This window comes from Perissodus microlepis, chromosome 23 (assembly GCF_051167445.1).
Source record: "Perissodus microlepis isolate ML-2025 ecotype Zambia chromosome 23, ASM5116744v1, whole genome shotgun sequence".
Lineage (NCBI taxonomy): Eukaryota > Metazoa > Chordata > Actinopteri > Cichliformes > Cichlidae > Perissodus > Perissodus microlepis.
In genome coordinates this window covers 35,961,431-35,974,776 of record NC_140482.1, presented here as the reverse complement: position 1 = coordinate 35,974,776, position 13,346 = coordinate 35,961,431, and the positions used below count along the sequence as shown (strand labels likewise).

Sequence of the window (13,346 nt, the reverse complement as noted above, 5' to 3'; positions counted from 1 at the left end):
ATATTTCTGTTTGTGCATTGCACCTGTATAGTTGATTAAGGCAGCTTGCCAACCAAGTTAGCGTTATTTAGCACTCCATGATGCCAAAAAGTAAAAAGGATTCCAAAACACTAAGGTTGAAGCTTAAAGTTCAAAACCAATGGCTGACATCATGATGTCTGTGTCCATCTTTCATTCTGTCTATAGTACCTATGCCACAGAGATGCCTGTGACAGATCAAATGTTCAGTGCAGTGTTATGCTAGATTGCGAAGAATATTGCAACTGATAGTCCGAGTGGTGCATTTACATTAAGTGGGTGGGTGCCGTGTGTCCTGCCTCCTGCACAATCTACCCAGGCAGCTACCTTGTTTAAACTGCACATAGTATTCCCAGTGGTGCGAATTTGTCTAAAGCGGACCGACTGTGTGCAACATGTGAGAGCTGTGGAAAATATTCTGACCTAATTCTCCCCAAATTGTCCAAAAATCAAGTGTGTGCAACTTGGCTGGGACATGTTAGGAAATGAACAAATGTATAGACGAGCCAGTATTTGTAGCATGGCACGCTTACTTTTTCTGTGATGTCTAGATGTCCGTTTTAAAGAATTGCTGTTTTTAGGCATAAATATTAGTGTTCACTGTGTTGGCTAGAGCGACTATCAATTAGTTTCCAAAATAAATGCTATTTCAGTCAGTAAGAAACCATCATTTAATTTACTTAAGACTGAAGTCATATACCACAATGTTACCACTTGAGGTTTAAATTAAATTCACTTTTGAGCTTGTATTCACTGTGTGTCCTCAAAGCCTCAAATAGTGTTTCCTGCCTTGAAATGGTGTTAAATGTATGATGTCATAATTGACATTATGACTCTAAAAACAAAAGATATTGCAGTATTATTTTGTACTGCACTGCTTAGTGCCTGTCATAACAACAGACAGAATTTTGGTAAATTATTTATTTTCCAACACCTCTCCAAAGTGAGCCTTTCTGATACAGTGACTGCAGTCTCTTTTTCCTGGATTGCTCTTTTTTCCCCAATGGGCAATGCTCCACTTGACTTCCCCTCCCACTCTTTATGTGTTCATCTCTTTCCACTCCACTATGTGGGTCTCAGTGTGTGTAGTCTGTCTGTGGCTAATCTGTGTGTTAAGGAGGGCTGAATAAGCTTGTCTTTGTCAGGGCATTAGGTTTGGAGAGGATGAATACTTTAAATGATAAATAGTGGGGGTGAAGGTGGTGGTGTGTGGATTTAGATTAATCTGGGGCCACTGTGTCCCTCTTTTATTGCTGTGATCTGTATGTTGCTTATTTGTATTAAAAGGTAAGCAAAAAAAAAAGTCTGAGCTGAACAGAACTGTTTTTTTTTTTTTTGTTTTTTTTCTGTATCTCTGTCTTTGTATAAAAAAATATTTGGTAGAAATCAGCTAGGGGTATGGACAAATAGCTGTGATCATACAGTTCTACAAGTATGCCCATAAAAATGAAAAATCTTGTCTCATTTAGATCTGGCTGATCTCTTCTTCCAGGTAGTCTGCTTGGGCAGTACTTTTTTAGCAGCATCTTCTTGACACAACTGTAATGCTGTTAAGACTGTTGCTGATATTGGTGTCAGATCAAACAGAAGATTTTAGTGAAACATCATTCAGAAGCATGCTCATCAATTGATGAGCATGCTCATCAATTTTTGACATGCACTGGGTTATGTACTGTGAATTCATGCCCAAAGGGTTTACTGTATTGTTATGAGACATCTGACGGAGCATTTTTAACTCAAAGAGTGGCATTACATGCTTCCATTGGCCGCACCAATTGAATCTTCACTCACCAACTGACCTTCTTGCCAAATTTGGCTCCACTCAACTTTCTACTTTTCCCCAAAGTGAATTTGATTGGTTGCTGTTTCGACACACTGAAGAAGATCCAGTGCACATTACAAATGCACAAGTGCAAGTTGTAAGAAGAGATTTTCAGAACATGTTTACAAAATAGCAGTTGGAAGGAAACTAACTTGAAGGGGTTACTGGCCAAGTTTAAATGAAATGTCTTTTTATTTCTTTAAAAGCAGACAGAGAACTTCACAATCAATAGACAGCCCACAGTCTGCAGGTTTTTATTCCAACTAAAATTTCACTCACTTACAAGTAATCATTATAGTAGAGAAAAAGAGAACAGAGTAAGAGCGTAAAATCACTTGAAGAGGTGACTAAAACTCCTAAACTTGAACTTAATCTTTATTTTACCTTTAGCAAAAGAGTGAAAATGGTCTTATAGACATGTTCACATGAGATGATTGCTTGGTAGGTGCGTGTTGCTGTTTTAAAAAGAAACAAAATGTATAGTTAAACACATTTGACTGAAGGACCGTAGCAACAGTGAAAGGGAGGGTTTACAAAATGGTCAAGGTGATACGATTTTTATTGGGGATGAGGAGCAGAAATTAATACATCAGAGGGACAACTCAGGTTGAGTAGTTCAGAGACAAAGTTAGCCAGACAGGCGGAAAAGAGGTAGACAATTCATGGAGAAAATTCATGGATCTAGTAAAGGTGGACACGGAGAGGATTGGTGTGACAGAAGAGGATGCTGGGGATAGGGTACGATGAAGGCAGATGATCAACTGTGATAACTCCTAAAGGGAGGAGCCGAAAGAAGAAAAGAGAGAAACAGGTTTTTGACTTTCTTCTTGGTGCTTTTAAGGTGTCCTTTTCATCCTGTGTTCACTAAAACAATCTTGCCTTGAAGATATATTAGTGAGAAGATAAGATTTTACCTACATCTCAGCTGCAGGATTTTCTTGTCTGATTGAAGGGAAATGCCTGAGCTGGGGATGAGAGTGATGTATACTTTAGTTAAATGAAGAAGAAAGTGAGGAAGAGAGGATTCTGCTATTAGGTGGAATGTGGTAACTGTGCAAGAGGAAAGGAGGGGGGCAGCGGCAGAGCGAGAGTGAGCCAGGCAGGAGGGGAGGGTGGGGGGCTAGGTTGCTGACTCGGAGCTCTGCTGCGGTGAGCTTTGAGCTAGCGACTCTCTGAGCTTTCTGGCTGCTCATGTGTCTGTACACTGCTGTGGTGCAGACCGTATCGTAGCCACGCTAGCCTCCCTCCAGCACTTTAACAGCTCAGTCAGTCAGCAGCTCCTGTGTATTTCAGCGGCAGCTAGGCTTTACAATCTTTAAGTGTCTCTGTCTCTAGCTGAGGATTTCCTGTCTCTGGAAGGATTTTCTTCTCTCTCTTTCTGACCAAAGCAGAGAGAGGAGGAGAAGGACAGATAGTAAGAGGAGAGGAAAACAGGAGAAGGAAGAGCGACAGTGGGCCGGGAGTGACCTTCGTGGTGTGGTGGCAAAGCAGAGGAGGAGGAACGGGACTAAGCGGAGGATCCATCAGGTGTGTGTCAACACTTAAAGGGATGAGTAAGAGAGAGTCTGCTCTGTGTTTGAATTTGTATTCGGAGGCTGTGAGTGACTAAGTAGAGAGGATACCTTATATGAGTTAAATAGACTTTATTTCTTTGCAGCAGCATGTTATTTTCATACTGAAATTCAGTGCAAGTGTTCAAGTTAAGTAAGAAGTCCAAAGCTCAGGAGAGGAGTTGTAAGAGTAGTAGATAAGCATTAAGAGGGAGATATTCTTCTGTGACATGTTGTAGATGAATACATCCTTACAGAAGTCAGATATAGAGATGCTGATATGAGGAGAGCAGAGGAAATATAAATGGAGAATACTGGAGATGGATGGAACAGGAGAGAGAGGGAGATGTATGTTGTGCCAGCCATTGCTCAGCGAGGATGACAGACGTGTTTGTGTGTGTGTGTTTTTTCTCGCTGGCTTGGACTTGGCTGGCAAGAAAAACGTCTGTATCAGAATATCCATCACTTTGGGCTGGGCGCTGCCTCAAGGTTGCAGGCTAGAGAAGTATGCTCTCACAGATATTTGGGAGCATCCGTGCGTCTTTTAATTAATGTAATTTAGTACTTCTGTACAGTAATATCATAGTATTAGTTATTTTTTGGGGTACTGATAGGTAGGAGTGTTCATTATGAAAAGATTAAATTTATTAGAGTATTGTCTCACTACAGGACTTGTTGCCAGATAAGAAGATACAAAGCTATTTAGCTGAAAATATTTTGAGCCAATATCAGATTAGTTGCGCGGAGTGACTGTACCTCAGTCATAAGGTGCAATGCTGCATGATGGATAGCCAAGTGGTGCTGCTTTTTCTCTTTCTGGCTACACCTTCCTTTTATTTATTTTGTCATGTTTGCTCAGCGGCACCTGAGCAGTACAGGATCAGTGCTGCAGAGCCTATGTTGAGAAAACCTCTTCTCCAAGCTCATTTTTAAAAAGTTAAATCACTCATTTTGGACGTTTTTAGCACTAAATTTCTACATTGTACACTCAGCTAGGTGGGGATATCCAAGACAGAATATGCAAGTCACTCGGTTGGCTTAGAGCCATTCGAGTGTATCAGTAATTTCTTTTGTGTCTCTTTTGTGTGTGCATTTGTTTGTTCAACAGCCAGAGCCTGAACTTGAGGCCTAAGAGGACATGTACTGTGGGTGCATGAGGGAGAATGAAAGGCTTGGTCTGCATGCCTTGAGGATGGTCTCATTCAGTATCTGTTATTTCGTTTCCTTTTTCCTTTTTGACAACCCATCATGTCTTTCTTAGGTAACATCTTGACTTTGACCTATTGAGAACTGGCTCAGACAGATCCGTGACTCAGCAGCCGGCACACACTTATCTACTTACACATATACGTACACTCTCATGGGCTTTTGCTAGTCTTGAGGTTATTAAAATTCTGGCTTGCTCCTCTACTTCTATAGCTCAAAATTGGCACAGTGAAAATTGGCGCTGATGTAGAGTGGATATGAGTGGTAATATTACTTTGTGTGGAAAAAAAAAAACAGAGGTCTATTGTGTTGTACTGGCAGCTGTAATATCACATTGTTTGTTGTGCTACATTTTCTGTGTACAAGTGTGTCTGAATGTGCGTACAGGTGCTGTGCAGCTCTCATAACTTTGTACCCTTCATACAGCAGAACATAATTTGTTAAACCAAGAGAGGAAAAATGTAATTACATTCTCCTTACACTGTCTGCCAACAAAGAGACAGGCTTTTTATATCTTGGATTTTACAAATCTCTTTCAATCATCAAATGGGCCAAATGTACCTAAAACGGTATGCTTTTACTGTATTCAATTGGCATGCAGCATGGCTGTGGGAATGAGAAAGTTATGCGTACATAAATGTGTGCATGTTTGCAGAAGTGTGTTATCCATGTGAAGGCAAAGCTTTTCCTTGATAGGTCCTGACAGAGAATTCCATTTACCACGTAGGTGTTTGCTATATAGACTCTATGGATGAAGTTTGCTTTAAAGAACTGTAAATACATGTGAAGGCGCATAAATAAGCAATATAAATGCACATTTTTTTATGGTATTTATGTATATATAGGTGACGGCTCTATGAATGCACATATTTATCAAATGTACTGTGTCCTTTTGTGTCCTTTATGTGTTAAGAACCTTGGTCGTGGTAAATGAGGGAAGGGTGAGATGAAAAAAAGAAAGCTTCTCTTCTTCCATCCCTCTCTCTGGTGCTGCTTTGTGCTATCATGGCTGTAATGAAGGCTCATTCATCTCCATCTCAGCACAGTCTCATCATTCACATAAGGCCTGCAGTAGACCTGGATTGAGGATGAGTGTGTATTGCTTAAGGGATGGTCCTTTATGCATGTGTTGTCTGAGGATGGATGCTGGACGGGATGCAGAAACTGACCTGTTGATGTACCTGTTGAGTGGAATGAGTGAAATAGGTCAGATTTGATACAAAAGGGCAAACGTTTTCTGTGTTTGGTCAGCATTGTGAGGGCAAACGCTCAGCGTAGAATTGGATCAATGGACAAGGATTACATCCAGAGGTCAGGTTAAGTAAGCGTCCATTTGAGCTGTAGAGCCACCTCCTCATCCTGGAGCTGAGAGGCAACGAATGGAATAGGCAGATTGGGAGACAGACATACAGAGAAACAGTGGGACGTGTGTAGAGAGATAAAGGCTGAGTAATGTCATCATAGGCCCCATGTCCTCCAGGTCTGATTAAGAGCCTCTCTGAGCATTCCCAGACACTGTGCTGTGATAGGCCAAGGTCACTGCGAATCACTGCACAGTGCTGCAGATTGATGCTTAACTCCGTCAGGAAATGGCACAATCTAATTTGGCCAATGGGCTTCCTCCCTACTTCAGATGAAGAGGACGATTCTCCTTACCCTGGGGCCCTTTGAGGAAGTTTGCGTGTGAATGTCTGCTGGCTTGCAGCCTGTGTGGTTGAGTGATTGTACGTGTGTCTGGGTGCATTCATTCATTCTCTGCGCATTCTATTACTTCTCACCATGTGCAGATCTATATGGATGCATTTCGGTTTAAAAGTACTCCTGTCTATGTGTGTTTATGCCTCTCATACAGTATGTGTGCAACACCACACCTGTCAGCATGTGGTTAAGAAAGGCAAGCAAGTGATTGGCAGGCTATGATATTAGTTTGGGAATAATAAGACTGTGATAACTCAGCAGCGTTTTCCTCCAGAGAGTGACTCCCAGGTAATCACATTGACTCAACACAATCACTGTCTTGCATGGCAGTGCCCAGGACAGGACAAAGCTCTTTTTCATTTCCTCTTATGAATGTCATGGGTCCTGGTGTGCGTGAAGTGTGTTGGTGTGTGTATGGGAGTGATGCAGTTTAGTAGCTTATGGTTATGAGTTTAGATTTCTTTTGGATGTATTTTGAAAACTGTAATGTCCCAAGGTAGGTGGCAAAGAGTTTACAGATATTGAAGTTGCATTTAAAAAAGCCTTAAAATAATGCTATACAGTGGTCCCTCGTTTATAGCGGGAGTTACGTTCTAAAAATAACCCCCGATAGGTGAAATCCGTGAAGTAGCCAGCTTTATTTTTTACAATTATTATAGATGTTTTAAGGCTGTAAAACCCCTCACTACACGATTTATACACTTTTCTCAGACAGGCATGAACATTTTCACACTTTTCTCTCTTGTTTAAACACCCTCAAAGTTCAAACCTTTGTAGAAAAATAAGTCCAGTATTATAGAATGAAACAAAGATCAAACCCTGTTTTCAGGTCCAGAACATGGGAATAGAGCAGCTGAGAGAGTATTCAATATTAATGAATCAATGATATGGAAGTAGAGGAAGCAAGAAGAATGAGTTGAGTAAAGTATGACTTATCTGACTGTTTTGTTTCACTTAATGCGCCTTATAATCCCAAAAATACGGTAACTTCTGCCTTCCTTTAGCATGTCCAGAAGTCCAACTTTTTGTGCGATGGTTAGCATCTTCATCTGCCCTTTTGGTGCTATCGCAGGTGCCTTTGATGGTGCAAAACGTTTCGTCGAAATTGTTGTGTTCGTTGGGGACAAAACATATAAACATGCAGTACAGCACTTCAGAAGCAGACTTTTGGCAATTGAAGATTTATGTAAATTTGACAAGCAGAACACATTCTGTACTGTACAGGAAACACGGCATGGAGGAGATTGATTGACAGTGGTCTACAGCCAATCAAGACGCAGAACACAATGTGCTGTTAAAAGTATTTTTTTTGTGTGTGCATAATTGCACAAAGAAAATCTGCAAAACAGCGAGGCTGCGAAAGGTGAACCGCGTTATAGTGAAGGACCACTGTATATAGATGAAGTGTGGTCTCATTTTCCATATTTTGAGAGGTGCTGGTATTGGTACAAAAAAAGAATACTGCAAATTGTCCAGTTCCAGTCTGCGGCTGGTCCATTCTCTAAATGTAATGCAATAATTGTTTAACCTCGAGTGCTTTGTACATTTCTACTTGTGAGAACTGTTTATAAGTTTGAGAACTTTCTGCTCTGGACTCCTTGAACCAGCATTGACTTTTATAAAAGTACTATTGGAGCAGAACAAAACCTGTTAATAGAAAACAGAAAAGGTTGGCTTCCCTCCGAGACAGACGTTTAGAAATAATGTTGGTGCAGCAATAAATATGCACGCTAATTGTTTTTTTTGTTGTTGTTTTTTTAACTTTCAGACTGATCCAAAGGAGTGTTGTAAGTGAAATGCATTGCAGTAGAAACGTAAACATCAATTATGGTGCTGGAGTATGTTGTGTTAGTTGCGTCAGTGAACACATATACTGTCTTCTTTCTGGAGAGGAGATGTTTACAGTATTGGCACAGTATACTTCTCTTTATTATAGGAGAATTTTTCTCTTTACATAATAATTAATATAGGGATATTTTTAGTCATTATTTTCACTGTTAATTAACAGTGAAGATACAAGATGTGCAGCACCTGAAACTACGGATACTGGATGCCTGTGCTGGTATTTCTCCTGCGGTGTTGCTATCAGTGTGTGAAGAGTGGGAGAAGAGGGTTGCATTGACAATCCAACACAATGGGCAGCACATTGAACACATTTTATAAGCGGTCAGAAACTTGTAAATAACTCATGAAAGAATAAAGTTACGTTGAAACCAAGCACACCATTGTTTTTCTTGTGACATTACCAATAAGTTTGATGTGTCACATGGCCCTCTTCCTATTGAAAAAAACAAAAGTTGTATCCAAGATGGCCGACTTCTAATTGGCCACCATGGTCACCACCCATCTTGAGGAGTTTGCCCCCTCACATATACCAATGTACCACAAACAGGACTTTAATATCACCAACCATTCCCACGTTATTACGGTGTATCCATATAAATGGCCCACCCTGTAGATTAATTTTTTCAGTTAAGTCTATGAAATCGGAATCTGAACCCAAGATGATGCCTGTATGTTGTCAGTCCAAGCAGTGAACAATGATTGGTAAACAAATGGTACTCAATCCAAATATAGATTTTTTTTAAGGCATCAAACTCCTCTGGTTTGAGCTGGAACCAGTAAATTTCATCATTATTATATTCCTTGAATCATCAGTTGGTAGATTTTTTTTAGTGCAATGCCCACAAGCGCAAAGGTCAAGAGTATGTTGTTTTTACCTGTTTATTGATCAGTGCTTATGCAAGATGATAAGTACGATGAGTGTGCACTTCTGAGTTCCTGTTTTTATATAAAAAAAAAAAAAAAAGTAAATGGAAGAAAAGTAGTGAGGAAAGGTTGTAAGACAAAGGGTATTCTATCAGGAGGGTTAACACAGGAGATACCTCAGTGGTGAAGAGAGAAAGTGGAGGGCGCAGTGGACCAGGGTAACTATATAGCTGAGCTGGCCGATCGATAATACACTCGCTGATCCATAACATATTAATAGGAGGGAATACATTATTATTGTTAAGAGATGTCAGGTGGACAGGGCAAGTGCGCACACACACCTGAATGCTAGGAAATTTGCAGCTGAGCTTGGGTGAGGGACACAACACCGCATCTGGGCACAAAGCCAAAGAAAAACACTCAATCGTCTCCTCCATTTTTTTTTTTTGTCCTCCCCCCGATGTACCTTCTCTGCCCATTTCATTCCCAGTCTTAATATCCCGATTGAAGTGGTCACCTTTGCCTGTTGTCGTTAATGAGCAGCAGGTGTCTGAGTGCAGCTCACTCGACCATGGCCCCAGGAACCAACTCACAGTTGTGCATCTTCTTTATCAGCCTGGAAAAAGGAAGAGACTGCAGTCCAAAGCAGTTTAATGGGTTTTCATTACTGCTTATAAGGAAGAGTAGAAATATAAGAGAGGAAGGTGCAGGGCAGCATTAGGTGTGTCATTCAAAGTGTGACGCTCGGGTGGTTTTCACAGTGTTACTGCATTATCTTACTGTGTTTTCACCCTGTTTACTGAGCATTGTCGCATTAAATCCAGTATATGCTAGAGTTGCAGAGCTTTAGCTACATTTCAGATCCACACGAGAACAGACATCAGCAGTGTGTTTTTGCATGTATGAATGTGTGCGTATGTGTTTGCACAGTTATGTGTAGTCAGACTTGTTCTGTACTTTGCATTTCGTGCTGTCTGCGATGCCATGTCTGACAGCACCGTTCGGGCTGTGTGAGTTGTCCTTTGCAATTCAATGCAATGTAGTGCAGCAGATTGTGTGCTTTGAATACACAACTATAACCACTGGGTTTGACAGTGAAGGTGAAAAGACCAAATAGGTATGTTGGGAGTATAATGATCAGAATGTCTCCAAAATCCTTTCCTTTACGCCCTCTTATTTCTGCCCTAATGCTGAAAATAACACTGCAGTGTCTTACCATTCTCATGGCTGATATTTTTGCCAATACTGGAATGAACAGCCCTGTAGGTGTAATAGAGTCACAATTAACTACATATTCCATAAAAACAAAATATTTGTGAGAAATGTAACTATAGACATGCACATATGTCCCTCTTAAATAATGAAACTCACTTCGCTGGTCATTGCTCTCTCCACATGACTATATGCAAAACAGTATATATGTAGTTACTAGAAACATTACTTAACTTTGTGGCTGTGTGATTGACAGAGCTTTAAATTTTCCATCCAATAACCTTATTTTACATACTTATTCTGAGTCATTATGTTATGTTGCTGAAAATACATTCGAGATTCTGCATATTCATAAGCAGATATCTGTTTACAGACTTTAGGTGCTATTAAATGATTGCCATCTGTAAAACATAAATGTGCCATACTGGGTCAGTAAAACCTACCGTGTTGCAATCCTGCTGGAGTTGGGGGTTTAAACACGCTATTTTTATGTTTACAGCTAAAAATAGCACAGGTTCATCACCATCTTTGGTCCCTTTGGGTTTTTCTTTTTCTAGTAAGTGTGCGAGGGTGAGGAGAGAGATGGAAAGTGTATGTTCGTGTCCAGCTTCAACTTTATATATTTATCTCTGAGCCACAGCTTAGCTTTAACTGGTACGGAAGGAAAAAGATGGTGGACAGTTGGACAGTGAGGTGGATGAGGCAGAGCACATGCACAGGACTGATGCCAAGAGTCTGCCTCAAGGTTCATATCTCTGAAAAGCATAGATGTAGTAGGTCAAAATTCAATACAACAGTGCACGTATTGGAAGAATGATGTGAGTGTGTGTTAGAGGCAAACATAGTTTCACCGCTGATGTGAGAAAAGCAGATTGATGTACGTTCCTTTTCTCTTTTTTGTGTTGGTTCCTGTCTCTCCTCCTCCTCCTTCCCTCCCTCGCTGTCCCTTCCTCTCTTTCTGCGGTGTGAGCGTGGCGAGGCCAGATGAGTTGCTATGTCAGAGGGAATGCAGCAGTGAGGGAGGTGAAGCTTTATTTCTCTCTGAAAGGTGTATTTTTCTCTTGTCAACAGGCATGGCTGCATCCTTGACTCCCCCTCCCAATCTCCATCTTTTCCCTTATATTTCTGTTTTTTTTTTCTTTCTAGCTTCGCTTCTCTCTCCCTCCCTCTCTCTTTCTCTCTTCCAGCCTCCTATCTGGAGCTGTACAGAGGACAGATTGAGGGTATTATTTTTCTGCGACTGAATTTTTCTGCCATGCAGTGATACTGAAGGTCCCACTCTGCTCCTGTGTCCAAGATAAATCAAAAACATTTTTCTACAGCTGCAATCAATGCCCTAGCCGCTTTTCAACCGCTTTGCCTTTTCCCCATCTCCGATACATTTGCAGACATGTGCACACTCTTAAGACACACATCCACACTCTTTCTCTTCTGTGTTTCTTCCTGAGGCGGTGGTTCTCTCTTGAACGCTGACATCAGATAGCCTCCCTGCAGCAGTCCACTCCTCTGGGAGGGATTTGCATCGTATTTGCATCTCATTACAGATTTAATAGAGCAAACTGTGCTCCTTCCTGAGTGAAAATGATGAGAGGGGAAGTGGAAAGGTGAAGATAGCTGGGGAGAGTCAGCCTACTGGTGACTGTCAGTGCCTCCGAGCAGATGTTACTGTATATCCCCTGTCTCACACCCAGCTGATGTAGCTCTGCAATTAACCATATCCTTAAAAAATAAAGAAAATCGAATTATTTATTCTCTCACAAACACTTTCTCGTAAGCCAAAGACAATCTGGGATCAAAAGCTTTTAATAAAAGTCATTAAAAGTTAAAACCTCTGATGAATTATAATTGAAGCCAATGCAGATGTACTGAAAGCTGCTACTTGAAGCTGTATCCAGAGATTTCCATGTTGTTCAGCAAATATATTTAGATGGATAGATAGATAGATATAGATAGTAGGGGTGCAACAATACTCGTATCGGTATTGAACCGTTTGATACAGTGCTTTCGGTTCGGTATGCATATGTATCGAACAATACAAAATTTTAAATTTATTTTATCAACTTTCTGACGATGCTGTCTGTGTTGAGAGCTCAGTGGATCTGCGTTCGACTACTCCGCCTAGGCTGCACTGTCGAGCGCAGATCCACTGAGCGCAGCGCAAGCTAGCAAGACAGAAGTTAAGCTTGTTGCAACATGGCAACTGCCTCAACGCTAGCCGAAATTAAACCTCCCCCACCCTCATTCAGATCTGGCGTTTGGAACTATTTTGGTTTTCATGTGACGTATGACTCTGAAGGTAAGCGCGTCATGGACAAAAGTAAAACAGTATGTCAGATGTGCCATGCGATGCTCAATTACATTGGTGGGAAGTAGTGTGTTAGCGCAGTTAGCTCGTTAACGTGCTGACGCCGTCCAGCCCCACGCACGGGGTGATCTGCGGTAACTCGTTAACGGAGATTTGCCGCGTTATGGCGTTAATGTCATTTCAACGAGATTAATGCTGACAGCACTAGTGGGAACACAACGAATATGACTGCACATTTACGCCGACATCATCCTCGTGCAAAGACAAGTGGAAGCAGACAAAAACGACAAGCACGCATGCTACAAACTTTACCCAAGTCATTTAGACAGCCGTTAGCACATGATTCTCCTTATGGGGACCTGATATGTTTAATATGCTGCTGAGAGTATACCCCAGAAGAAGCGTATAGTATAGCTTTTATTTTGGAAAGAGCCATTTCTCTGTAATAAACTCTCTTTTCCAAAGATGAGTGATTTCTTGATCAGATAGAGATTTTTTTTATTATTATTATTATGTTGTTTCAGCAACATTACATTTAAAAACTGTACTTTTGAGTTAAAATATATATATTTATAATTTTAATAAATGACAAATTAAAAAGGCATGAACATTTTTTTGTATCGAAAAAATATCAAACCATGTGTACTTTGTGCTTCGTTGAACTTTCTGCTTTGTGCTTCGTTGTTTTGGTGAATAAAGTTCTAAAATGAATGCATTAATATGTTGACAGTAAAGTGCATGCTTTAAAATTCACAATTCAGAAGCAAATGTGAGGTGTCACAGTGGTTTCATCACTCTTTAAATATAGGTTTGTACCTGTAATTAA

General features: G+C 40.7%; 1 protein-coding gene across 1 annotated transcript in view; it reads left to right on the top strand.

Annotated features, from left to right (window-relative positions):
• The first annotated feature begins 2,942 nt into the window (after positions 1-2,942).
• The window catches only part of dab1a (DAB adaptor protein 1a), a 223,546-nt gene continuing 213,142 nt past the window's right edge, over positions 2,943-13,346 (top strand). Inside the window, exon 1 of the mRNA XM_084920574.1 lies at positions 2,943-3,367. The gene's annotated coding sequence lies outside the window, so the exon portion shown is untranslated. The remainder of the gene's footprint in view (positions 3,368-13,346) is intronic.